Genomic DNA, 26,159 nt, shown 5'->3' with positions numbered 1-26,159 from the left:
CTTTGGTGTGAGTCTCGGATCGATGTCAGTCCTCGCGTGCTGTTGGTGTTGCTTATGTGTTGTTGCGGTGTTGTGAAGTGCGTGTGGGTTGTTTTGCGAGAGATGGTTGTGTGAGATTTTTGAGTGAGATAAGTCTGCAGAAATGCTGAGTTTTTTGTTAGTGGGTTATATGAAGTTTAACATGCTAACATTCAGAAATCTGTCTGAGTGTGGCGCTCGCTAATCCTCCTAATCTCATTAGGGTGGGCGAAGGGGTTACGCCTGGCAGGGTTTTGGTTTGTGTGAGGCACTGCCTGTGCTGTTCTAATGCGCTCTGTAAGTGTTCTAATTGCTTCTCGCCATTCTATTCTAGCGAGCTATGTAGGTGTTCTAATGCTAATGGATTGATTAATGTGGGTTGGGTGTCTATTCTCCTCCTTGGGTGCTGGAGCTGGTGTAGTGGACTCCTCTCACAAACGTTTTATCTAAATGCGTCTGCTGGGGGTTTGGATACAGTACATCCAGGATGGAGTGGATGAGTCATTTAAGGGCTTTCGTCTCGGTCTGAGTATGTGATCAGCCTATGGTGACCTCCTTTTTTGGCTATTTCCCATGATATCCAATGGTCTGTCGTGTGGTCCGTTCTTTGTGTTCAGTGTTTGTTCATTTTGGGAGTAACTGAGGTTGGTGTTATTTTCATTGTTATTTAATAGGGTGGGCATTCTAGTGCGTCGCTGTTGTGGTTACGCTGTGAAGAGGCATTATTTGAGGAGTTTCCTGAATGCTAGGTGGTTTGTTTTGTTCCGTATATTCTTAGGTAGGTCATTCCAGGTTTTTGGTGCCTGGTGCGAGAAAGAGGATCCTCCGAGTTTTCTTCTGTTATAGGGTTTTGGTTCCAGGCAGATGTCGGTGCTTGATCTCAGTGTTAGGCTTAGTTTATCGCTTAGGAATTCTGCGCCTTGTTTGTATATTGCCCTGTGCATGATGCACATGGACTTGAACTTTATTTGCTGTTTTAATGGTAGCCAGTGTAGTATTTGTAGCGCGGGTGTGATGTGTTCTCTTCTGGCTAGCTTGAGGAGGAGTCTGGCTGCCGCATTTTGTATGCGTTGTAGTTTTTTTAGAAGTCTTTCGGTCATGCCCAGGTATAGGCTATTGGCGTAGTCTACTCTGGACATGATCAGAGCGATGATGATAAGTGTTTTGTTGGTGAACGACAGGAACAGTAGGACGCCTCCACAAGTGTGGTAAAATCAGGGGATGTGCTTTGAGAGTGTGCAGCAGAGATGCTCCAGCCCACTGGCTCCAGCTTGGACTAAGCACAGGATATCAGACATCGAGGAAGGCACTGAATGGAGTGTCCTGCAGGCAGGTGGAGAAGCGTGTTGGACTTTGGACAAACCATAAGGCAAATGAAGCAGGTAGGTGAAATCCAAGGACTTGATCTCAAGAGAAACATAGTTTTAAAAAGAAAAAAAATGGGAAGATTGAAAATGCTTGATTTTGTTGAAACTGCTCGAGACAGGAATAAATAAGAAGTTGAAACATAAGCTCGCATCCGGTCTTGACATAGAAACACGGACTGTGTTCCTGTGCTTCGGAGCTTCAAAATGGATGCAAAGTTCATGAGCTGCATGGTTTCGGAACTCGTATCATGATCCCACCAACTGACAGCGTTCACAAGGACCATTGAGCCTTTGAGGTCAACTCAGGGCGAGAAGCCCCAGAGCGAGGAAGGGCGAGGGTGGAAGGGCCCGTGAGCATCTTGACAGTACAGAAATAGGAAACTTGATGGATTACAGCTTGGTGCGGGTTTAGGGTGCGACTAAATGGAGTTGGGGTTGCTCTCTGGCATGTTCTAGTATTCCTTATGGTTCGGTATGGATTTGAATATGCATGCATACCTAACAAAGGTACATAGGCAGGTCTATCTGTGACTCCAATAGAGAGACCAGGCTGTGCTATTTGGACTGGGGGCCTCGATACGGGTCTGAGTATTGGGGAGATCAAGGTGCAGGCCTGCAACATTTAATTAGGAGAGGAAATAGGCAGTGGAGGGCTGGTGAATATTTTAATTGGCGGTGTACATTTTTCCCTGAATATGCAGGAGCGACCAAGCGTATAGGGGGAATCCAAACCAAGCAAGGGTGCTTCAGGGGAGTGGGGACTCTCCTCCCAAGAAACATTTTAAGGTTAAAAGGTCAGTTTCCAGTGGGTTTTGTAGGGTAACACATACAAATCCAATCGGTGCAAGTCATCAAAACTGCACAGGAGCAATTTTCAGCTCATTTTCATGAAGCCTTTGCACACAATATATGCAAGTATAAAAATAATGTCATGTTGTCTGTGCCTATACCTATCCATGGAGGCTGCATCAATATATGCCAGTATTAATATATAAGAACATATTCCTGTTGGCTTTACCAGTGCCAAATGCCACGACACAGTAAGAAAATATGTACAGATTGGACCCACCAATGTGGGACAATAACACATATGTACACCCATCATGCTGTCTTAACCCTTGATGCCCAGTACAAAATGCCATTCCACAGTGAAGATTTGTCTAGACTGGAAACACCAGTGTGGGCCAGGAACACATAGTTAGACTCATTGTGATACCTTCCTGATGCCCAGTAACAGAAATACCACAGTAAAGATATGGGCACAGGCTAGACCCACTGTTGTGGATCAGTACAACAATCATTATTCTCCTTTCACCCCTGGTGCTGTGAGGAACCTGAGGGGGCATCCTCACTTCTTTTCCCACTGTCTATACCTCTCGGTGGCCAGGGAAAGGCATCGCTTTTGGATCCTGTCCCTTGGGGTTTATATGCAAGGGAGGGTCACCTCGGTGGAGGGAACTTGGCGAGTAGGGAGAGGATGTCCTTAGGTGAGACATGGTATCCCCATTTCCTTTTCATAATGAACCCTCAATCCCACAAGCCTTCATAGGCTATTGTCAGCCCTTTCCCTGTTCTTCCCCTAAAACATTCCTAAAGAAACAACAACACTCTACTGGGACTAGGAAGAGACCAACTAAAGCAACACATCTTCATTTCAATAATACCCACATATATAGACCTCAACTGGGTATTGAGACGAGGAGGAGGACAGCACGAGTAAGGCAGGACTACCGCTTCAGCAGTGAGAGCTCTAGTCCTTTTTGGTCCAATCAAGATTTCAGGAACTTTAAAAGGTGGACCAGAAATGGAGACAGAAGTGGAAGCTGGGAAAGCAACGCTGGATCAGCGGTGTGGCAGGCGGAGCGCTCGAGACCTGCTGAAAGATGCAGAGTTTGTGCAGAAGGAAGTGAAGCTGAAGGAGAGGGAGGCCTGCGTGAGTGAGTGAAGCAATAGCAAGAGTCCTGAACTGCAGCTGGAGCATCGACGGGGGAGCAACGCCATGGAGAGCCGCTGGGAGAAGAAGCAAGGTAACGCACAGGAAGGTGAGGACCCGTGGCGATAGAGGACCTCGCAGCACCGTAAGCTCCAACCGGTGAGTGTGCAACGAAGGGGAACCACCGGGCTGGCAGGCAAATATGCGAACCGGGCCATGAACATTATTTGAATAATGAATGAAATGAAAGCATTACAAGTACTTTTGAATACTGAATAGATTAAAAGCAAGTTTTGAGCACTCGTGAATATTGAGTGGAGTGAAAGAAAGTTGGTGAATTTGGCACATAGCACAAACTGTATTATATGAGGCACAAGTATTGCCAAAGTCAAGGGAATACCAAGAAGGGTATGGCATGAGAAACCCAGTATTGGCCGAAGCAAATATATTTCAAGGAATTGCACTATATAAGAAAATGAGCATTGGCAAGAGCCAAAAGAGTTCAAGGAACTGCATGTTATGAGGAAACATTCCTTGGCAAGAGAATACAAGCAAGTGCTACAAGTGCAAAGCGGCCAATCAAGCCACGGTCCAGTGTCAGGGGAGTGGGACACTGGTGCATAAATTAAGCCTTACTGTTAAATTGAGGCAGTGGCATATTTCTGATGGGAAGCAGCCAACAAGGGTTATTGGTTGCGGGCGTGACCTGTAATGGGTGTACCATGTGGTCGGACAACTTTGCCTAGACAGAGTGCCACCTGTATGGAAAAGCCACTGAAAGTATCTATATAGAAGCTTGTGTTTTACAACCTCTTATGTGATTTGAAGTTAGGATATTGAGCTGAATAAATGTAATTGCCCGTGACTTAGTGAAAAGTACCAATATCAAAAGAGCTGGGAAGAGTCCAAAGGAACTGTATCGTTTTTGAAAAGCTGGACAATTTGAACTCTTGGGGAAGGGAACCCTGGTCCCATGTGCACGGTTTTGAACTAGCGAAAGGGGATGCTGATTATAAGCCAAAAGCTGGAAGAAGCTTTGAACTTTATTTTTGAACACTACTAATTTTGATGCTGACATCCCTACACATTGTATACAGTTAGTTCTGAGGGCAAGTATACGTTTTGGACACAGAAAGACATTTGATTTGGTCTTCCTGACACAGACTATCCTTAGTTTCTTTAGGTAGGGAAATCCCACCTTAGAATAGAGCAAGTTAGGCATTACTCCATCCCGGCTTTTGAGTTAATAAAACTTTGTTAAATAGACTTGAACCTGTTGTCTGTGTATGACTCATGATGCCTTCACAATGGCTAGTAAAAAATGCCATACCACAGTAAAGAAATATGTCCAGACTGGACCCACAATGTGGGCCAATACCACGTACGAACACTCATTATGCTGCCTTCACCCTTGATGCTCAGTAATAAATGCCATGCCACAGTAAAGAAACGTGAACATTGGACCTACTAATGTCGGCCAGTACCATGTAGGAACAGTCATCATGCTGCTTTCACCCTTGATACCCAGTAAAAAATGACCTGACACAGTAAGAAACATCTGCAGACTGTGCCTACCACTGTGATCCGCAACTGAGTAGGAACGTTCATCATGCTGCATTCACCCTTTATGCCAAGTAAAACACGCCATGCCAAAGTTAAGAAACCTTCCCAGGATGAGCCCACCAATGTGGGCCAGTACCAGCAAGAACTATCATTATGATGCCTTCCCCTTGGTTGTCCAGTAAAATAAAATCATGCCAGAAAGAATATTTGTCCAAACTGACTTGGTATGCTCAGTTTGTAAAGAAAGTAATGTAAAGTGGTCTCTTATAGCGCCCTTCTGCCAATAATGGTGTCCTTGCTGCACATGACTCTGTAAGAAACGAGGGCAGGCTGTGTTAGTCGGATATCGGGAAGGCAGATGCAGAAACCTTTGGTGTTGATGGATGTAGGTTGGAAGTACACATTATCTGTGTGTTGTGTTGAAAGGAAAATCTATGTTGTGTGTGGTTGATATTGACAGGGCAGGTAAGCCATATGGGCAGTTCCCGGATTGTTAAATTCACAGCATGGTTATTGATGGAGTATGCAGAGGGTCTGAATCTATTAAGTACACTAGACCTAGGTGGTCATCTGTAGGAGTGTGGGAGGTGCTATGATGCAAGATCTTAGTAGGGAGGAGTTTGTTTAGGGATGAGAGGGTGAAGAGTGGGGGTGAGAGTGTTGTCACTTCCAGGCTCATAATGGTAGAGTTCACTGAGATTAAAGGTGCAGATCATTTCCACGTAGGAGAGGTTTCATGAGTCAGATAGGTTTACCACAGACGCTAGTGGTAGGAGTTTTAAAAAAATGCTTGTTGTAGATTAGCACAAGTTTTTGATGCAGTTTATAGTCGGTTGCTATTACATTTCTTTCAAAGTGCTTGGTGAAAAAGCCAATCCTTGAGCTGTTTACTAAAGGTCACGTAGTTCTCCTGCAAGCCGGAGCAGGGAGGTTTGGGTAGGTTGTTGCACAGTTTTGTGGCCAGAACTGAAAATATGGATCCTCTCCTTGCTTTCTCTTGTTGTAGTTGGGGACTAGTACTGGTGCAGCATTCCTGGACATAAGTGTTCTGGAAGGCGTGCAGTGTTTAAACTTACTTTCGAAGGAGGAATGGCCCCATCCCTGGTATGAACAATGTGCGATGCACACACTTCTGAAATAACCCTTTTTTGATGGGTAGCCAGTGGAGAATACGTAATGCTGGAATGATATGTTAAAAACTTTTATTCTGAGAAGTAGCCTTGCTGCATTTTTAACTCATTGAAGTTTCCTCATCAGGTAATCTTGGAGTCTGAGATAAAGGAAGTTTGCATTGTCTAGTCTGGATTGTATTAGAGAAATTATGGCCATGGGCCTTTGGGTGAATGTTAAGTAAGGTAAGACGCTGCATATCACGTGCAGCTGAGAGAAGCAGCTTCTGAAGATGGCTTTGACCTGTGATGCTGTTGTACTTATTTGTTGCAACATTTCCTACTATGGTTGGTGGGTTTGGGAAAGGTCCCATCTTGTCAAGCCACAGGAATTTGGTGGAGTTAGAACATGTAGGATTACAGAGCATCAGCCCAGTATTGTTAGGATTCAGTTTAAATTTGTTTGCTGTGATTCATGCGTCCACCTGTGCTAGGAAGTTTTTATAGTCTGGGGCTTTTGGTGATGGGTGGTTCACAAATGTGTAGATTATTTGTGTGTCATTCACGTAGTTGTAGCAGGAGATACCAGATTTATTGATGATTTCAAGTATGGGTGTCATGTAGATGTTGAAAAGTAGAGGTGCGAGTGTGGATCCTTGGGGTACTCCACAGGTAAGTTGGCAAGGCCGGGATTTGTAGGGGTCCAAGATTGCGGTGTCCATTCTACCCATGTGCAAGGAGGTGATCCAGTGTAGAGATGATCATTTAATTCCAATATCTTCATGTCTTTCCAGGAGGATCTCATGACTGATGGTGTCAAAAGCAGCTGAGATGTCTAGCAATATGGGTGCACTCTCTGATTGTTCATCCACATTGTTTTTAAGTGTATGCCAGATGGAGCACACATTCAAATATGTACTCCTACAAGGTCTTAAACCATGCTGTGCCTCATTCAGGAGTTGATTTGTTTTTCGAGAAAGTCCAGGAGTTGACGATGTATGAATTCAAGTTTCGAGATGGAAGGTGTGTTTGAGATTGGGTGATAGCTGGCTGGGTCATATCAGTCTGCTCTGGGCTTTTTGAGCAAAGGTCTACTGTATGCAGATTTCAACTGAGCTGGGAATCCTCCAGTGATGATGGAGTCATTGATCAGGGATAGGAAGATGGGTGCTAAGTGTAGAGATTTAATGATGGGTCTGTAAAGAATGGAGGGACATGGATCCTCAGGAGATGATGTGTCATTGGTAGCTTGTAGTTTCTCTGCAGACAGAAAGCGGTAAGACAATAAAGAGGAAATAGTGGGAGGTGTTGGTGGGATCTCGGTGGGAAGCAGGTGGGAGCATCCTTTATTGTCAAGGTGATCCTGTATGTCTTGAATCCTTTGGTTAAAATATGAAACAATCTGGTCAAAGAGCTCTTGTTTAGGCATAATGCAGCTGTTCTAGCGCAACTTATAACAATGCTACTGGCATGACTTGCTTTCCAGTGCTATCCTGTCGCCATAATGCTTCTGTGGTGGATAAAGAGCACCCCATGTGTTCCCATATTTCCTTCTCTTCCTGCGGTGCACCGCCTTGGATCTCCATGAATTGGGTCTTTGGCAAATGATTAAATGCTTCTCTAATCACCATAGTCGTGACTACCTTCTCTTTAATATTTGGAGTACCAAAATTTAAGATATCTGGTGAATACACAACCCTTTTGGCTTCTGTGTCTGCGGCTTCATTCTCACAAGAAATAAAATCTGTTTGCTTAGTATTTGCTGCGCATTTGACTATTGCTATGTCTACTGGGAGTTGTAGTGCCTTAATAAGCCTGTCAAATAAGGAAGCGTGCTGCACTGGAGTGCCGTCCGCTTAGAGGTAGCCCCTCCTTTTCCAACATGATAGCCCTGCATGTACAGTTGACATCATATAGGCGGAGTCATGGTACACCGTTACTTCCTGCCCTTCATGACTCCCGAGCGCGACAATGAGCACTACCATTTCTGCTGCTTGCGCTGAAAAGTGAGATGTAGTCTAGTAATTGCTACAACCTCAAACCCGCCATTTGCTCTATGTCTCACTACAGCTGTGCCAGAATGCCTTTCTCCACTTGTCTGATCAATTCTCAAAGAACCATTAATAAATAGAATGTCCCCTCCGGACAAGGCATTCTCTTTTATGCAAGGTATATCATCATAAAATTCAGCATAGTTTGCACAGTCATGCACATGCTCACCCTCTGCCACTGTCTCAGCTACAAATGTGCCAGGATTCACTATTTTACATATGACAATTTTGATTGTTGTATTTGAAATCATTACTTTATTAGCAGAAGCTCTCTGGGATGTCAATGTACCTTTGGGTTTCTCTAAATGGCAAGCAAAGCATGTTCCACAAAATGTGTCGTATAGCAGCCCATTACTAAACTTGTAGATTTTTCAATTGCGAATGTGGTGGCTGCCAATGACTGTTCGCAAGGAAAGTGTCCTTTCATAACTGGATCTAAAATCCCACTTTAATATGCTAGAGGTTTGTACCCTAATGTAGTCCTCTATGTAAGCACCACTGTCATGACTGTCATGTGAAAATAAGAAAAACCTCTCAGCCTAATTAGGGATTTCCAAACAAGCAGCTGTTCAAATTGCTTTTTTCAACTCCTCAAATCCTTCCTTCATTACCTCAGTCCATTCTATTGTAACACCATTCACCTGTGCTTTCTTTAAAGCCTGCAAAAGGGGTTGTGTGTACGAACTATAATCAAACACCCATGTTCTAACATAATTGCACAGCCCCAAGAAGTGTTGCATCTGTTTCACTGTGTGAGGTTTTGCAGTTTTCACATTCGACTCAGCCCTTTCAGGTGTCACCTTTTTTCCATCATGTGAAATCAGCTGCCCTATGTATAGCACCTCTTCTTGACAATACTGTAGCTTCTCTTTGTCTACCTTGTATCCCTTGTCTGCTAAAATAGTCATTAACTGAATCAATTCCTGTCTGCACTCATCTTCTGTAGGGCTACAAATTAAAATGTCCTCTACACACTGTAACACAGCATTTCATATCAATATTGCCTAACTCCATCTGTAGGACTCTGTTTAACATTGATGGAGATTCACAGTACCCTTGGGGCAGCCTAGTGTATTTCAGACGAGTCTGGCGGAATGTAAATGAAGTTAAGTCTTGTGAGTCCTTGTGCAACGGGATTGAGAAAGACACATTTGTTAAATCAATCACTGTGAAATATCTTGCTTCCACTAGGATACTGCATAGTATCATTGCCGGGTTAGGAACCAAAGGAAACTCTGCCTCTACAATCTGGTTAGTCGGTCTCATGTCCTGTATGAATCTCCACAACCCTCCCTTTGATTTATTTCACAGGATAGACCACGGTATTGCGCGATGATTCTGACGGCACCAGAATGCCTTGTTTCATTAGTGCTGAAATAGTCTTGAATATACCTTATTGGCCTCTTGAGACATGGGGTACTGTTTTGCTCGAGGTAAAATCGCCCCTGGCTTCAACTTCAACTTCAACTTTATTTTGACTTCTCCTATCCCCTTCAATAGTCCTACGTCATAAGGGCCTGTAGTCCACAGGACAGTGGGCACCTTCTCCAAGTCTTCGGCAAAAAATGCTGGACGCTGCCGCATTGCCATTCACTGTGGGATTTCCCGTTTCTTTATTCTTATCCAGTATGTGATGCTCATAAAGAACACTACTTCATTGTCTGTTAGATTGTCCCTAAACATGTCATCATCAGTAATGTCAGTCAACGTGTATCCTTCTTCGATAGCTATCACTGTTCACCAGGGTCCACCCTCATCATCCGTTCCTTCAAGCATCGCCATTTCCCTTCGTACTATGGCTGCTTCTAATTCTAGAGGGATAGTCTGTCCCCCCTCGACATCCATTGGTATCTGTGGTTTAAACAAGAATTTGGCAGGTGTCCTCAGAGTCTTTCCCACTAAGCCAGGTAGCCATGCCAATAGCCCATCCCATGAAGAAAAAACCATTGGCTCTACTGGTACACCTTGCATAGCCACTTGCCCTGTGAATGTCAGTATAAATTTGCCCACATTCATGTATTGTATTCCAGGAGTAGAACACACTATTCCTTTGTCAGTAAAAGAAATTGTCATCTTAGTTTGTCATCAGATCTCTTCCCAAAATGTTAACTGGTGTCTGTCGTGAATACAAAAATGGAACAGACATGTTACACTCTCCTATAGAGACTGGTAATTCATCAGTAAAAGGAACTTGACTCGTAGCTCCAGAGAAACCTTGAGCATTCATGGCAATTCCCGAGAATGGTTATTTTCCCTCTTGTATACATGAACGAGTAGCACCAGTGTCTGCTAAAAAAGAAAAGGGGGTCTGGTGTCACTGATAGTACTGAACATATCAAGTCGCCCTGTGAGCTGTCCGATTGTGGGTATATGCATACCCCTTTAGCTGTGAAAGGATTCCCTCCCACTACAGTGGCAGCTCCTATTCTAGGTGTCAGTAATTGTACCGTGTTTGCATACTGCTGTGTCTGCATGTGGGCGTGCTGTGACTGTCCTTGCGGTGGGTTCATTTGCACTTGCTGTGGTTGCTGTGCCTGTTGCATTTGCTGCATCTGTGCCTGATACATTGCCTGATCTTGGGTGACCCTTTCCCTAGTTTGTGTGTTATATGGTGGAGGATAAGCTGCGCCCTTCTTGAGAATTGGCAATTCTGTACATTCCCTTGGCTCCCACATATGCGTGCAATGTGTCCTGTCATTCCGCAAATCCAACATACAGGGGGAGTTGGCCTAATACCCCTTGGTTAAACTCTTCTTGCGCATTCTGATTCTCATTCTGTGTATTTTGAAACCCACCTTGATTGCTATGAAATCCACCCTTCCCCTATAGCCCATGCCTCTACCTCATGGCACAAACCCATTTCCTCCAGGTACTGATTATTCACCTGCGATGTACCCACTGCTTCTTTGCTTGTCAATACTGTCCTTTCTATGGCATACTTTGACAATTTCTTCTGAACTAATTTACCTTCCTCAATTTTCATTGCCTCATCTTTCTTCTTGTTTTTCTCCTGCAATATCTGACAGTGATGCACTATCATCAACTGTATTTCAGCCCATGGCTTTGCTTCCATCCCCACTAACCTCTTCATTTGCCTCTGTACTTGCTCAGGCAACCCCTGACATACAATGTGGTAAATAATGCCACCTTTTTTCCCATGGCTCCATCGTTTCAAGAGTCCAGTGCTCTTGAATGTCCTGAATGTAAGCAATAGGGTCTCCATCTTCCTTCATCATACATGTCATAATTGCACCCATGTCTGACGTGTCAGGATCCTGTACCCTGACAGCCCTTCAAACATCTGCTCTGCAATTATTGAACGGTGCTCCATCGTGTGCTGTGTTCTGTGCTGTCACTCTTGAATAGCCTGCTCTGTGTTCGAGGCTGAATGGATTTTCTCCTTCGTCTCATAATTGAAATACTAGGGATTGATCTCCATTCCCTTGGCTTCCCGATTTGCTACTTTCCTTTAACACTTGATAGGCCTTATCGATCCTGTCACCAATACTTCCTATATCAAAGATTTCTTTGTCTAGTACTACTCTAGATGCCCCTGACGTTGCTCCCTTTAACGGAAGGAACTCTTCATTTTGTCCCAAGGTGTTGCTGGACTTGGCTCCATTAACTCCTTTTGAATGAGGTTAATATCAAGCTCGCGTTGTCTCCTCTTACGTTCTAACTCGGTTCCATGTGTTAAAATCACGGCAAAAATTGCTGTGGTTACAAAATATCGTGGCAAAAATGCCGTGGTTTTGCCATTGCAATCCATGTAAAGGATGCGGGGGACACCCCTGCATTCCCCGCTCCCCTTAAATGGTGTAACGGGGTTCACCTTTAACAGGTCAAACCACATAATTTTTTACGCGATTTTTTGTATAGGTGACATTTTTGCTGCAATTTTATCACTGCATACTCTAACTCATCATTCAATTCTATTTGCTTTCTCGCCTCCCTTATAGTTCTTTCCTCCTCTTGCCTTCATTCTTCTCTCCCTGCTTCTGCTCTCCTTTCTTCCTCTTCTTTTCATCTCCTCATTCTTTTGGCCCTTAAATTCTGTGCTTCCTCCTCTTCTCTCTTCCTTTTTCGTCTGTCCCTACCTTCTATTGCTCTATGCCTGTTGTCATACTTTCTTTACTCTTCTGCCCATTCCTGTATGTTCTCTTGCTCCTCCTTATACATCTGTTCTCATCGCTCCTTGCTCTTTCTCTTATGTTTGTCTTCCTAAAATCTTTTTTCTCGTTCCCATCTTTTCTATCCTGTTCGTCTTGATCTTCTCTTTGCCTTAATTCCTTGATGCTTTTCCCATCTAGCTTGACTAATATCTGTCTTCCCATCCATTTGTTCTGTATGAGCATTACCTCGTCAGCTTTATCTTTCTCCCCTTTCCATCGCTTAATCACTTGTTCTATTTCTGTCGATACATAGGATCGCTCACTTTTCTCTTCCTTGTTTTGTATGATCTTAAAGATCTCCTCCTTTCTCATACTCTCCTCTGGGCTATCATCACTGCCATAAGCAGACGGTTTTTATATCGGATCACTATATCCTGTTGCTGCTTTTAATTCCTTTAAAGGATACAATCCTATTTCTTCCGTACTATCGCCTTTTACTTCCGGTGAGGTAAGGGAAGCTGAGGGCTCACCACCTTCCTACTTACACTGGTTAAGCATCCATTCTTCGGGTGGCGGATCCTCCCTCTCTTCTTGATACATCTTCCAAAGCTCTAAAATAGCAAGACTTTTCTCCTATTTCTTCCCCATGTATGCAGCGTGCAGGTATGTGGTCATGTGTTGTAGTATTGCTATTGACAATGATCTCCATTGTGGCCATGGCATGAATATCTTATCTGCCGTGCCTTTCACCCATTCCGCACTATACTGTTTGATCTTGGGCATGTGCTTTGGCAATGTCTTACATAAATGCATCAGAGGTGGATCTCCTATTGTGACGAGTCTCAATTGACTGTCAATACTTACCAGACTTTATCAAAAACTTTCTTTCAAAACAACAAATATGAGAGCATTCCAACAATCGCTGCTCAAAACCTCTATTTTTCAATATTCTCTGTCCACCTCTAGATTGGTACCAACCACTTCCCTAGATAGATAGTATAACTTCTTAACTTTATCTCAATTCTTTCACAACTGTTCATATCGCTCTTCGACACCTTACAATCAACAGAAATACATAAACAGACAGACTAGTCGACTTTTCACATTTAAACCATGGTGATCACCCATTTTCTTCCCGCCTCTAATTAATACTCTGATCACAGAGTTTAGCTTGTCTTCTTATATGAACCTGTTCATACGTAGCCTAGGGATCCTGGCTTTGGAGTAAGACAACCTCTTCTAAACCCCCTTGTGTTAGGATACTCAGGCGCTATATCTCTCTCTTTACACAATATTTCCTGTTACTCCTGTTACTCTTGTTACTTTCATTACTTTTAAAATGACCACAACCCTGCTCCCTTAGTGTGACATTACCCTTAGTCTAGGCCTTCGGTATCGTCTCCTCCTCCAACTGACCACTTTCGCCTTCTGTCTGCAAAGCACCTGTGGAAACCAGGTAGGGATTTCGTCAAAGAGGGACCCTACCCACCGTCTCGATTAGTCTGGCAAGATTTCTATTCGGCCGCTCTCCACAGGAAACCCTGTGATCTTCTGGCTAGATGGTGGAGGATGTCCGAATGTCCGAAATACTGTAGTTAACTTAATCGATGTGTCTAACCATCCTACCACTGCTACCAAGTGTGAGCTTATGGTCCTTAAATAGGAATCATCTTGTGCAGTAGATGGGATGTAGAGTAACTCTTACACCAAATAAACCAAATCAGGAAGAAGGCAAAATCTTTTAACTGTTTTAATATCAATTGTCTAAAACAGTGAGTTACAACGGACATCAACGGACATCGCTCAGCATAATCTCATTCGAGAACTCTCTAAAAGGATTTAACAATAAACATCATTTATACAGTAAAAGTTAGTCATACTTGACATCATACTACGTGGAAAACAAGAAAAACCTATGGGGAGTTGTGCTTGGCTCAAGGGGAATTTCTAAGTTTACTTTCTATAAGGGATTGGGTTGTGATTGGGTCTCTACAGTCAGGTAGAAAACTCATGCCCGCCCCTAGTGTAAGTCATCTTCAACAATTATTTGACACAGAGCTCATCATTGTCTCTCAGACTATGAGGCCCTTCGTTATATGGCCTTCTACAATTGGTTGGCACGTGTGGTCCCTTCTGCAACATTTGGCTCACTAGCAGCACGTAAGCTGGTACCCTAGGTGTCAGTGGGTGGACTTTGACCATGTCTCCCCACCCAATTAGCCCAACATCTCTCATCGTCCATGCCTTCTGCCATGGAGATTGCCTTTGAATTTAGCTTTGCAAAGTATCCTCGCTCCTGGGAATATAAGGGAGTGTGAGCACACGCTATCTTAAGTCTAGAGCTGCATGCCCACCTTCTATTTCAATCCATAGCCCATGTGACAGGAAGCTGTGATTCGGCTCATTTTCTAGCATTAATTGTATTAAATGACTAAAACCTGTCACTCATAGTGTTTCTTCTTTGCACCTTAACAAGGGATGATTCAGCTTCTCATGTTCACTGTTCTTCAAGGATAGATAACCAGTTCTTGGTCGCTCCAGCCTTTGACAGCAGGCCAGACAGCCTTTCTCTGTCTTTCCTCGATTCCAGCTGCTTTCTTGCTGCGACACAGCTTTCGATCCTTCTTTCTCTGTGGGTCTGAACTTACTAAATATGTGACACTGATGTCCAGTTTCTATATAATGCCGGCACCGCCTGCAGTCTATTCACTACGTATAGCTAGCTCTATGATTACTTAATCTACTTGAGTTGCTGCATCTGTACAGTTATTAAACGGCTTGCATTTTCTGCAGTGCTTTTCACATGTGCAATCTTCATTTTGCATATGAAGGTTTACTCGATTCTTACTTCGTCATCAGATTCCATAAGATCTATACATCCTCTTCTTCAGCCACCCTTCTAAGTTAGCCACGCTTGCTTCTTGTGACATCATCAACTTTTTTTCTTTTATCTTCATACTCCTTCAGGGATCTTTTCCAAGAGATTGTCAACTCTACAAGGAAACATCAGATAGGGTTTTCTTAGTGGATACCTTTTCTCGAAGGTTCTCCGTGGAATAGGCACAACCACTGGTGTTGTGCATGGCGCGACTTCTGGTTTTCAGCATATAGGAAGGATGGGGCGGGACTTCCTGCAGAAGCATTTGGCTGCTCCTCTACAAGGGAGTCACTCCCGGTGAGGTCCCACTTTCCCCTACCCTTAGGGAGGGTATTACGGAACAGGCTCATCTCTCTAACCTCATAGGAAGACGCTCCTAATTGGGGAGAAGGGACAAATTCCCTCGATACATCACATAGCCCAAATACAATTATTCAAGATTATAGTTGGAATTTCTGGTAAAAACAGGGTCAGTCTAGCTATCTTATGGGGTCAGCAGTATAGTCCTCTATACAGATATAGTGGATTCCAAAACACAAAGATTCATTTTAGATAATTGCTTGTCATGCGGTTTAACACAATAGGCCAGTCAAAGATTGCTAGGTAGGATTTCAGGCAAAAATAATCAATCTAGCTATATCTTATGGGGCCAGCAGTAAAATTAGCTATACCAATTAAAATTGTTATGTAGACTGGTACAATTCAGTACAGCTCAGTGTTAGGTGCTCATTGGCAGATATTCCAAGCTAAACAATTGTGATGTGCATCTCATGTGCTCACAATATCAGTGGCAAGAATCACACAATGGCAATACCTGATAGTGGAAAAGTCTCACATGAAAACAATCTTAATGGCAAAAAATGATAATGGCAGTAACTGATAAACTAATACTGCCTGCAATTGATAGTGGCCAAGTCTATCATTAGCACATTCTCATATTAAAACAATCTTAGTGGCAAGGTCTAGCAGTGTGGCAGACTAGTAGTGTTGCAAAAAAATCATTTTGGAAAAAGGCTATCACAATGACAGAGAATCACCAAGAGACATCCCTTACCTTGATGTAGCTGTAGCCAGGGGTCAGGTTGCGGTGCACATCCAGGTCGCCAGGCAAAAAGGTAAATAGGAAGGGCACCCAGCCCGAGCAAAGCTGCCCCAGTTTATTTGTAGAAACAAGACTGAGGGAGGGCTCATGCGACTTCCTGGGTCTATTAGATGACTGGATTTCTCAAGGGGATTGTGGGGAGGAGAGTGCAAAATGTCTCCTTGCAAAGTAAACTCTGTTTTTTCAAAGGCTAAAAAAACAGAGAAAGAAAATACCAATCCAGCTTAAAGCACACAAAGGGCTTTTCTGAAGGCTTAAAAACGGGAGGAAACAAATCGGAATTCAAGCTAAAATAAATCAAAACACCCCAAGCAGGATACATAGGACGTTTTAAAGGCTCTCACATGCAAACACTCCGATCAGCATTCATACAGCATCATTCACTCTCAATTTACACAGCATTCATTCTGTATTCACTCTCACATTCAAACACATTCAAACACACTCATCAGCATTCATCTTTGATACAGCATTAATGTGTTGTTCCCTCTCAGATTCACATACACGCATTAGCATTCATATGCATTCATTTTTCATACACTTACATTCACCCTCCCACTCATACAGCTTTCAAATGCTCTCACATAAACACGCACACCCAAACAACATACACTCTCTCATTCTCACACCCACTTACAAACACAAACCCTTGCATACATTCACACACAAATACATTTCTTCTTATTTTCCTACCTGCAGCCCCGCTCCATATTCCAGTCCTTTCAGACTTGCGCTGCCTTCTGCAATGAAGTCCCTGCGGCCTCCACACGGCATACAACAGGTACCAGTAACAGGAAGCAGAGAGCGTCTCCCATCTCCTGCATAAGCGCAACAGTGCTAGAGCGCTTCCATTACGAGACTTCCTGGACCTTGAATGTGCAAGGAGGTGCATGATCGCCCCCTCGCACATTCAGGCCGGCAGTACCGGAGCCTGCATCTCCAAAGGACCATGCAAGGCTGGGGAAGCAAACTGCTGGAGCCTTGCAGGGCTCATTGGGAATGCCTGCTGGCTCTACTGACAGGTCAGTTAAAGCCAGTCCCCTGCTTGCGTCAGCTGGGGGAGAGCTCAGTGTGTTCACTGGGCTGGCTTGGCTCATACAGAATCGGTGCCAGGCCGACGCCCCCTCGGCCATTACGAAGGGGCCATCATCGTAGTCCAAGGCGCATAGAAAGGGTGGGTAGGAACATTTGCTTAATCACCGCTAAGTGGCCACTGGAGAAGGATTAACCAAAAAGGCTTGAGTCTCATAAAACGATAGAAAGAGGGACTTCATGGTAAGGGAATGCAACGCACTCTGATATAATAGTACCCACTCCATACAGCAACAAAGTTAAGAGAAGTGTAGTTTCTGTGTTATGGGAAAGTCATAATTTGAAATGGATAATGTTACATTCCATGCCCATGAGATGTGATCCCTGTGTATTTATTTGTACATGTGTATTTATTTGTGTTTATTGAGGGGATGGTGTTTTTTCGGACAGAGACACGTCCAGGCCATTGAACTGGGGACTGGCCATTCCTGCAAGCCAGTGCCTTACTAAAGATGCTAAATTAAGTGGATAGTTGGCACATGGCCGCTTGGTGAAGGGGATGAAGCAACACCCTTACGTGGGACAAATAACGAACCAGCTATATACAATGCATGTGCGGGAGGGCTATCTCCAAACATCTGACAGTAATTCCAGTGGTGCCAGGGAGTGTGAGGTCTGTGGTTATGTTGTGGGTGTACCTTCAAGGAGAACGCAGTGAAGGATGAGGAATGACTCCAAGAATAAAATGTTAGTTGTGTTGTGGATTTTACAGGGATGGGAGGGCTATCGGAGAAGGATCAAAATTGAAAACAAGCATTGGCAATGCCAAGGGTTTGAGCTTTTGTGTATGCATGGGAAAGGCACTTGCAAGGCACTGCCATAGTGGTATTAACTGGCAATTGATGGTAGCAGGTGAGCAAATGGTGCAAGTACCTGGGCGTTTAATAGCAGTTCCTGGCAGATGCCTAATACTTTTGAATAAGCCAAAACTGTTGCTGTTATCAACGCTTGTTTTTAACCGGACGTCAGTGATGGAAATGCTTATAAATCAAGTGGTTGAAGGCCGACATGTTTAAGACATGTTTATTACACCAGCAGTGTGTTAACAGCTCCAATGAAGTCAACTGTCAGAAGACTGCGTTGAAAAAACTGGCAGGCACTTCGAGGGCAAAGTTTGATTCTAAGGCTTGATTAAAGCGAGCTGCAAGAGTTCCCATGAGGAGGAATTTTGGGTGGAGAGGGCTGGATCTGGGTGGGAATGGCCATAGGGATTAGCATGGCCATGGTCAGTCAATGGGTGGGCAAATAACCAAACAACACCTGCAAGCTTTGTGTCCCTCCTCTTATGCAATTTCTCCCTAGCTTTACTCTAATGCAATAGTTTCAGTTTAGGTGGCGCAAGCGCCTCCTAATAGCCCAAACTAAACTGAGGTTGGGAACGGGTGCACAGGGACTGCGATGGAAAGATAGACTGACAAGGGCGCTAGATTGCAGGGTGCAATGAGCAGAGTAGCAGGAGCTTCAGGTGCCATTGTAGTGGGTAGGGAGGGAGGCTAATCACTGAATCTATTTGAAGACAAAAAGAGGGATTCTAAAGAGGGACTGGTTGTTCATTGATAGTCATCCGGCAGTGGTTGTTATATTACTGAGATAAGTGTGCTTGATCAAAATATATTCAAATGTGTTGAATTTGAGTCATGGGATCACCTTGCATTACACAGCATTGGAAAAGATCACTGCCACGCCAACACCTCAGGCTAGGTTTCTATTTCCATCCCTGGTTATTACCGCTGGAAGGAAGGATCTAGGAAAATTGAGATGTTCCTTCAATTAACAGAGTCTCTGTGATTGAAAGGGAGTGAGCAATGGGGATCGTTCGCATATTTACAATGCAGGGGTCTGCAACCTGTGGCTTTCCAGATGTTTTGGACTACAACTCCCATGAAGCTTCACCACTGACTATGCTGGCTAGGACTAATGAGAAGGTGTAGTCCAAAACACCTGACGAGTCAAACGTTGCAGTGTCCTGTTATATGGGATGATGCACTGGACTGAGAGTCCGGAATTGACAGACTATAACTGGGCCCGATTTGTATTTCTGTAAATAATTATTTTCTTCTCTGATGTGAATAAATAGGGCCATGTTTTCATCTGCACCCCAATAGACGTGACAGTGCTAATGTAAACCCTTCTTAATCCTCTTCATGTATTACAAATCTCTGTTTTAGTGCCGTGCACAAACACAACATTTCAAGATCTTACCAGGGAGAAGGAATTTTTGCAATGGGCAATTGGTGGTGAGAGGCATAGGCCATAAAGAACTGAGAGAATGCACAGCAAGAAAGGGTTAATGGAAAGATGTTGGCGTATGTCTTTGAACTGTATTATATGATACTTCTTGAGAAATGATCCACAGTGGATTTTGGTGTGCGACTGTGGAGCGAAAGAAAGAGGTAGGTTAAAGACACAGGCCAGAGCTCACTTAAATTTAGCTTGTCATGCCCATGTGAGACATTCTCGTTTCCATTCACTTGCCAGCCTGCCCCACGGTGCTTCTGAGCACGGCCAAAGAATCTCAGACCTACTGTCACCCTTCCAAAATGCTGCTCCTGCCACTCTCAAGGGTGCCTCATCTGTCGCTGAGAGTTTGTTTTGTTGTTATGTTACTGGGATTTACACCGCACACAATGCTGCTCCCACCAGTCTCAAGGGTGCCTCATCTGATGCTGAAAGTTTGCTATGTTGTTATGTCACTGGGATTTACATTACACACAACGCTGCTCCCGCCACTCTCAGGAGCGCCTCATCCGACGCTGAGTCTGCTATTGAACTGGATGGACCCCAGCCGGCCCATGAGACTGGGGGTCTCCAAACAGCCATTTAAGATGAGCAGCAGCACCCTCGAGATAGATGGGGATGCAGATTCATACTCTTGCATCAAATAATAATGACAACTCAATAGTTTGGCAAAGGGAGTCCGTTTAATGACAAGTATAGAAAACGGGGAGTTCAATGAACATCAGCAACCGCTCGATCTTCGTTCTCACTTAAAACTCCAACTAATTTCAGAAAAACAACATCTTTTATACCAAAACCATGTCATCATTGACATGTAATCTTAAAAACCTAACATGCAACTCGATTGGTTATAGGAAGGTAACTTTAACATAGGTACTATATCTGTATATGGTAAGGGGGAGAGGGGATTGGATAATAATGTCAGGTGGGGCAACTAAGTCCTTCCTTCAAAGTGGCCACCGTAAACATCACTACAAGTATTCTGATAGGCACTGGGAAGAGTCCAACTGCAGCTCTCTGCTGGTTTATCTGTTCTTCATACATCACATATTTTGGCGTGAAAGTGCCGGGTGGTACGAAGGGGGTGGCTGTAGTGTGTATGATACTTGGCACTTCCTCTTCACTCCCTCCTGTGGCCGATTCATCGACCACTCTTATTTCTTTTTTTGCATTCACTTTTCTGTCATCCTCTGGATCTAGACATCTAGGTCTGCAGAAGTGTTCCTTTGGGGTCCATATCTTCATCACTCCCTTTAAACATTCTGCTGTTCTTATGTACTCGTCTTTGTTCCATGTCATTAGTGGACATTGTCCATTTGGATTGCAATAGATCCATTTTCCCACATACTTTCTATGTTTCTTAGGATACCGAAACTTTGTTCCTTCTGGTGCATAAATGCTGGCCTTCACAAAGTCTCTTTTTTCTTCAGTAGTCAGGTCTTTGGGCTTCCATCCTGACTCAACGCCAACCATGATTTTCATCCCTATGGCCTTTTTCTCTGTTTTCTGGCACTGAGAGATTATTATCTTGATAACACAGAATCCAAGAAGTATCATCACCAACAGGGCTCCTTGGAAATTGAATGCATCTGCCATCCATTGTGCAACCCATGAAAAAAGTGATCCAAACCAACTGTCATCGTCAACTTCGTCAACCTCATCAATCATCTGATTCTGTAGTTTTGTCAGCATACCTATGGTTTCTGTTAAGGTTCCATTTTCGTCATCGTGAGATGGTATAAATTTACAACATGATTTTCTGATTTTTGCACAAACACCTCCATTCATAGCTGTAATCATTTCTAGGACATATCTGTTCTGGAGAGTCATACGTCAAATTGCTCTTAACTCTTCTTTGATTGCATTGAATCCCTTTATGGTTGTATTGATGGTCTGCAGTAACTCCCATCTGTTTATCTGCAACCATTTAATATTTGCTCCAACCTGAACTCTTGGCATCTGGATTGTCGTGAACACTGATGAGGTCAAGCTGAACAGCCTGTGTTCGTATGGATTTGGCAGAGAAGTAATTCTCTCTCTTCATTCGGCTCATAAGTTCCACAGATCTCTTCTTCCTCATGCGAGCATCTGCTTTTGGGAAACTGTCATGTCAATATTCAGGTCACCTTTTGGAATCACCAATGCTGGAACATGGACATTCACCAATGTGCATATACCTCCCCAATTCTTCAGCAATCTAATATATGCTTTGAATCTACATGGCCAATAATGATCCATGATCACTGCAGTACCATGTATCATTCCTGTAGCATTGAAAATTCGTCCACAGTTCTGATTTTCTCCTGTTTTTCTTGTACCATTGTTTCTGAAGCACAGTTTGGAATTCTCCAATGGCACTATCTGTAGGGGTCCTCCTCTGTCTTCGACCCATGTTAGCAGCCTTGCCATTCTCAGCCATAATGGTTTGGATCAGTTGCTTCAGTTGCCCATTTGAGTTAAGCATCACTTCCCATGAGCTGACCTCTGGTCTTGCACATTGCTATGTGTGACAGACAGTGTGCTGTCTGCACATCTACTTCAACAGCTACAAAGATTTTTGACTTCCCCATGCTGTAAGGTAGGAGTGACACACAAAGCATTCTTCCTCTAAAGTTCGTCTTCCACCTTCCTTCATGTGTTGGTACCATATGTCGTTTCCCAAGTGTGCTGTGCTGTCCAAGTAATCGTTCAATTCGTTATTGTCTTCTTGTGTGCTCCTTCTAATTCTTAAGGTATTCCTGTAGTTTGCTATAATCACATCTTTAAACACATCTGTATAGCTTCTTCTTGCTGGAGGATTCTCAGGTATCTTCATCAATGATCCAGGCATTTTTGCCTCTATTATTTGAGTAGGAGAAGGTTCAGTAAGTCTTTCTTTATCCTTCTGTTTCTTTCCAGCTCTGTTTATAAACGTCCATATTGATTCTGCCAGTATCTCAGCACTTGATTGCATTGTAGGCCTCAAGCTTGACCCTTTCATCACTGCATCAGGGGTGCTTGTCGGTGCTGTCTCTATTTGCTTATTCTCTAAAGCCTTTTCTCTCTTTAAAGGTTCAGCTTTCTCCATCTGCCTCTCAACTTCTCTTGGTGTAGAACTTCTCATCGTTGTTTGTCCAAGCTTCCCCATTCTCTGGAATGTGATTCTGAATGTATTGACAATAGACCAGGCGTCTATGTACTTATTATTTGTGTATGTGTACCTTCCCTCAACCCCTTCTCAGGTTTACTTTGCTGACCCTGTCTCCGGCATTGCAATTCATTTGTTACTCCAGATTTCGTGCGTGTGTCATTATTTATCACATCCATCTCAAGTTCAGTCACACTGTCATTCTTTCTAGGAACTGGAATGACTACGTAAGGTCTGAGTACCTTTGTAGGTTGCATGCGTACATCATTAGGTGGTTGCACGGGAACCTTACTGATTTGTGCACCAATGAAAAATGCAGTTCAAATCGTCAATGACAGTAATATGATAATAAATACTGTGCATATGTAAATAATACATTTGTAAGTTAGTTTACAGCATTTTTTCCTTGGCCAATATGAACGTCTCTCCTCAAGAGGGAGGACAATGTTACTGCTCTGGTTGCCCATCTTGATAATTTAAGGAAGCAAAACTAACTAACTTTTAATACATGCTAACATTTGCCATTTTTATCTTGATTCTACTGTCTCTGTTTGCAGGTTACAAATGCTAGACTGCTTATCCTCCTTGTCTGAATAATGGACTGGCTCTTGTCTTTGGAAACATTTATTTTTCTAGAAACAAAAGTTCCAAGTGAGGCAATAAGTTCAGCACGTCTTTCAATTTGTGTGGTCAAAATGGACCATTTCCCAGTCAGTTCACCTCATTCCGAGTTCGGAGGTAACCACACCGCTATTTGCGGCATGGCTGCCTCCGAACTCGTCCAAACTCCGGCCTTGTGAATGGAGTAATTACCGGTCCATTCCGAGGTCGGAGGGACCGGTAATTCCCCATTCACCTGGGCCATTCCCATTTGAGCCTCCACAGGGCTCAATGGGAAGGGGGAAGGTGGCAATAACGGTACCGTAAATTATAGTACCGTTATTGACCCCGGATTCCCTTTGCGGGTCCCGTTCTTAACGCCTGGCGTTAAGAAAGGACCCGAAAGGGGAACTCGTAGTAGGGCGGTAAGGGTTTACCAATGATTCTGCTGATGATCATAAAGTTTGACCTGCAGTATGATACCATGCAGGAGCATACTCATCTGTACAGCGTTCGCTGGCTCTCTAATGAAAGTGAGGACATAAACATTGGCATGTCTCCCCACAACTTCTGGAAAGTCTTCAATGAAGCGAAAGAAAACATTCCTAGCTAGTCTGCTATCTTCTCATGACAGGGGCATTTGTCTTGTCCTTGCTGTATTCCGGAAGCAAAAGAAACTGCTCTGCAATCGCTGTGAGCAGACTCCTTATTGGGCCTCATTATAAGTATGGAGGTAGCCATGCCGCTAAAAGCGGCATGGCTACCCCATACCGGGTACCGGGTCTGGGTTACCTGAATGGGGAAATACTGGGCCATTCTGAACTTGGAGGGCCAGGTATTTCCCCATTCAGGGAAGCCGACCCTTGTACATCCCCATTCCCATTTGAGCCCCCATAGGGCTCAATGGGAATGGGGAGGATGCTAACAATGGGCCTGTTAATGACGGGCCTGTTGTTAGCATCCTGGTCCGCTCGCGGGACCCGCTAAGGACGCCTGGTAAAACCAGGCATCCTTAGCGGGTCCCGTGAGGAGACCTCGTAATAGGGTGGTAGGGGGTTAACAGGGCCGACAGTTCTACCGGCCCCGTTAACCCCCTACCGCATACCACGGAATGAGGCCCACTGTCTTTTCATTTTCAGGATCTTGAAGAAACTCTATTATGCTTGTGATTCTTCCCACCAACGATGGGTATGAATGACCTCAATACTAACTTGAAATAGATCAGAATGTCTTTGGTGAGTTCACTATTGCATGACACCATGAGCAAGTCCAAATAAGGCTTCTGTATAGAAAGAGTCAGGACACTGTATTCTCTTCCAATTTACGTATCCTCGATCGAAATCTGGCATATCTTTCTTTTCACGGCTTCAGCGTGCCTCAGTCCAAGGTCTAAAATCAACAAGCTATTCTGTTTTTTTATACATGTAATTCTTCTTCTTCACCCTGCAACTAGGATGCACAGAGTTTCTGTGTTTTTATGTCCCCTTTTTTTCTTACTTTGCTCAAAGGAAGTGTCCAAAACGAAGCCACAACTTGCACAAAATGTTGCTTTTCTCTGCTTTGCTGGTCATGCGTCCTCCTTCCTCGTCATGGATCTCGCCTGCACGTGCTGTGGTTCTTCCCCGTTGTCTGCAGTCTCTACACAATGGGTTGCGGGCAGAGGGTCTTCTCCAATGTATAGCTTGAGGTCGCCCAGAAAGATCCAAGCTCTTCTTCCTTGTAGCTTGACTGCAGAGGGTATAACGTCCTCCACTCTAAAGGGGCCATTGAACCTTGGCTCGTCCTACTTTTTTGTTGTGTGATTTCTCACCAGGACTGTGTCCCCAGGGAATATGGGAGGAACATGTAATTTCGGAACTGGGTCTGTTGTAGTATTTCCTTCTGTTTTCTGTGCTGCCCTGCACGCTTCTTGTTATCCCTGCAGCTGTCCTGAAATTACAGTAAGACAAGATGTCTGTTACGCTCACCTGGTATCCACGGGGACGCCACCCAGCTGCCGGAACCCTGGTGCCCTTCTCGGTCGCTCCCGGGTATTATCAGCGGGGAGTTCTTTCTGGAAAACAGGTGGGCAATGTTCAAGATAGAGCAACTGGGGAAATAACCACCCAACACCCGGTATGCCCGCAGCGCCTCCCCGGGCCTTTCCTCACCTTGTTTTGGGCTTTGGCGATCTCTCCGTCCTGCCTTCTTGGCAGGGGCGCGTTGTCCTCTGTGGGCGATTGCAATCAAGTTACTTCACTGATGCTGCCCCTTTGAGTCTCTCAGGTAGGTCTTATTACTGTTATTCTGTAAGTCTTTCTTTGAACTAATGATGTCTTTTCTCTCCCAGTAGGTGCGCGAGAGTCCGCTGTGGGCGTTGGCTGGATTTCGGCTCACCGGCTAGTGATGGTGTTTCGGGAGCGCCTCGATGCGGTAAGTGGGCACTATACGTAGCGCTATGGTGCCGTGCTTCTGCTAACCTGTTGTCTTTTATTCCCGTTGGCCGCTGCGTTCACCGAAGCAAGAGGCTCCTAAGCGGTGCTGGTCGATGGGCGACTTGAGAGGTAAATTGCCGGCTCTGATGTAAATGTCTAATGTCTCTTTTCTCTCTTTTTGCAGGTTCGAAGATCCAAAACGCTTGCTGTTCCTTAGGTGCGGATTTGCCATCTGTGGTGGAATCTCAGGTAAGCTGCTGAAAATAACGATGTCCCTTTGTTTTGCAGGTGCAGACTTTTCGAGGTCCGAAGATGCTGCAGAACACGATGAGCATCACGTTGCTGGAAGGCAAAGTAACGCGAAGCGTGTACTGGAGTTCGGGTGTGGTTTATATAGCCTGCAGGCATCCCAGGTATCACTGGGCCTGCCACACCCAAAATGCTAGACCGCATGGTTCAGTTTAGGAACTGAGCCATGTGGAGGCATCCATGTTGTTGCGCAATGCCCTTATGGGCCCTGATTACTGCTCTAGCATATGAGCCTGGCGCCAAAGG

Source organism: Ambystoma mexicanum, chromosome 13, assembly GCF_040938575.1.
Source record: "Ambystoma mexicanum isolate Mex_15411 chromosome 13, UKY_AmexF1_1, whole genome shotgun sequence".
Taxonomy (NCBI): Eukaryota; Metazoa; Chordata; class Amphibia; order Caudata; family Ambystomatidae; genus Ambystoma; species Ambystoma mexicanum.
The sequence above is the reverse complement of the archived record's forward strand: the minus strand, read 5'-3'. Positions refer to the sequence as shown.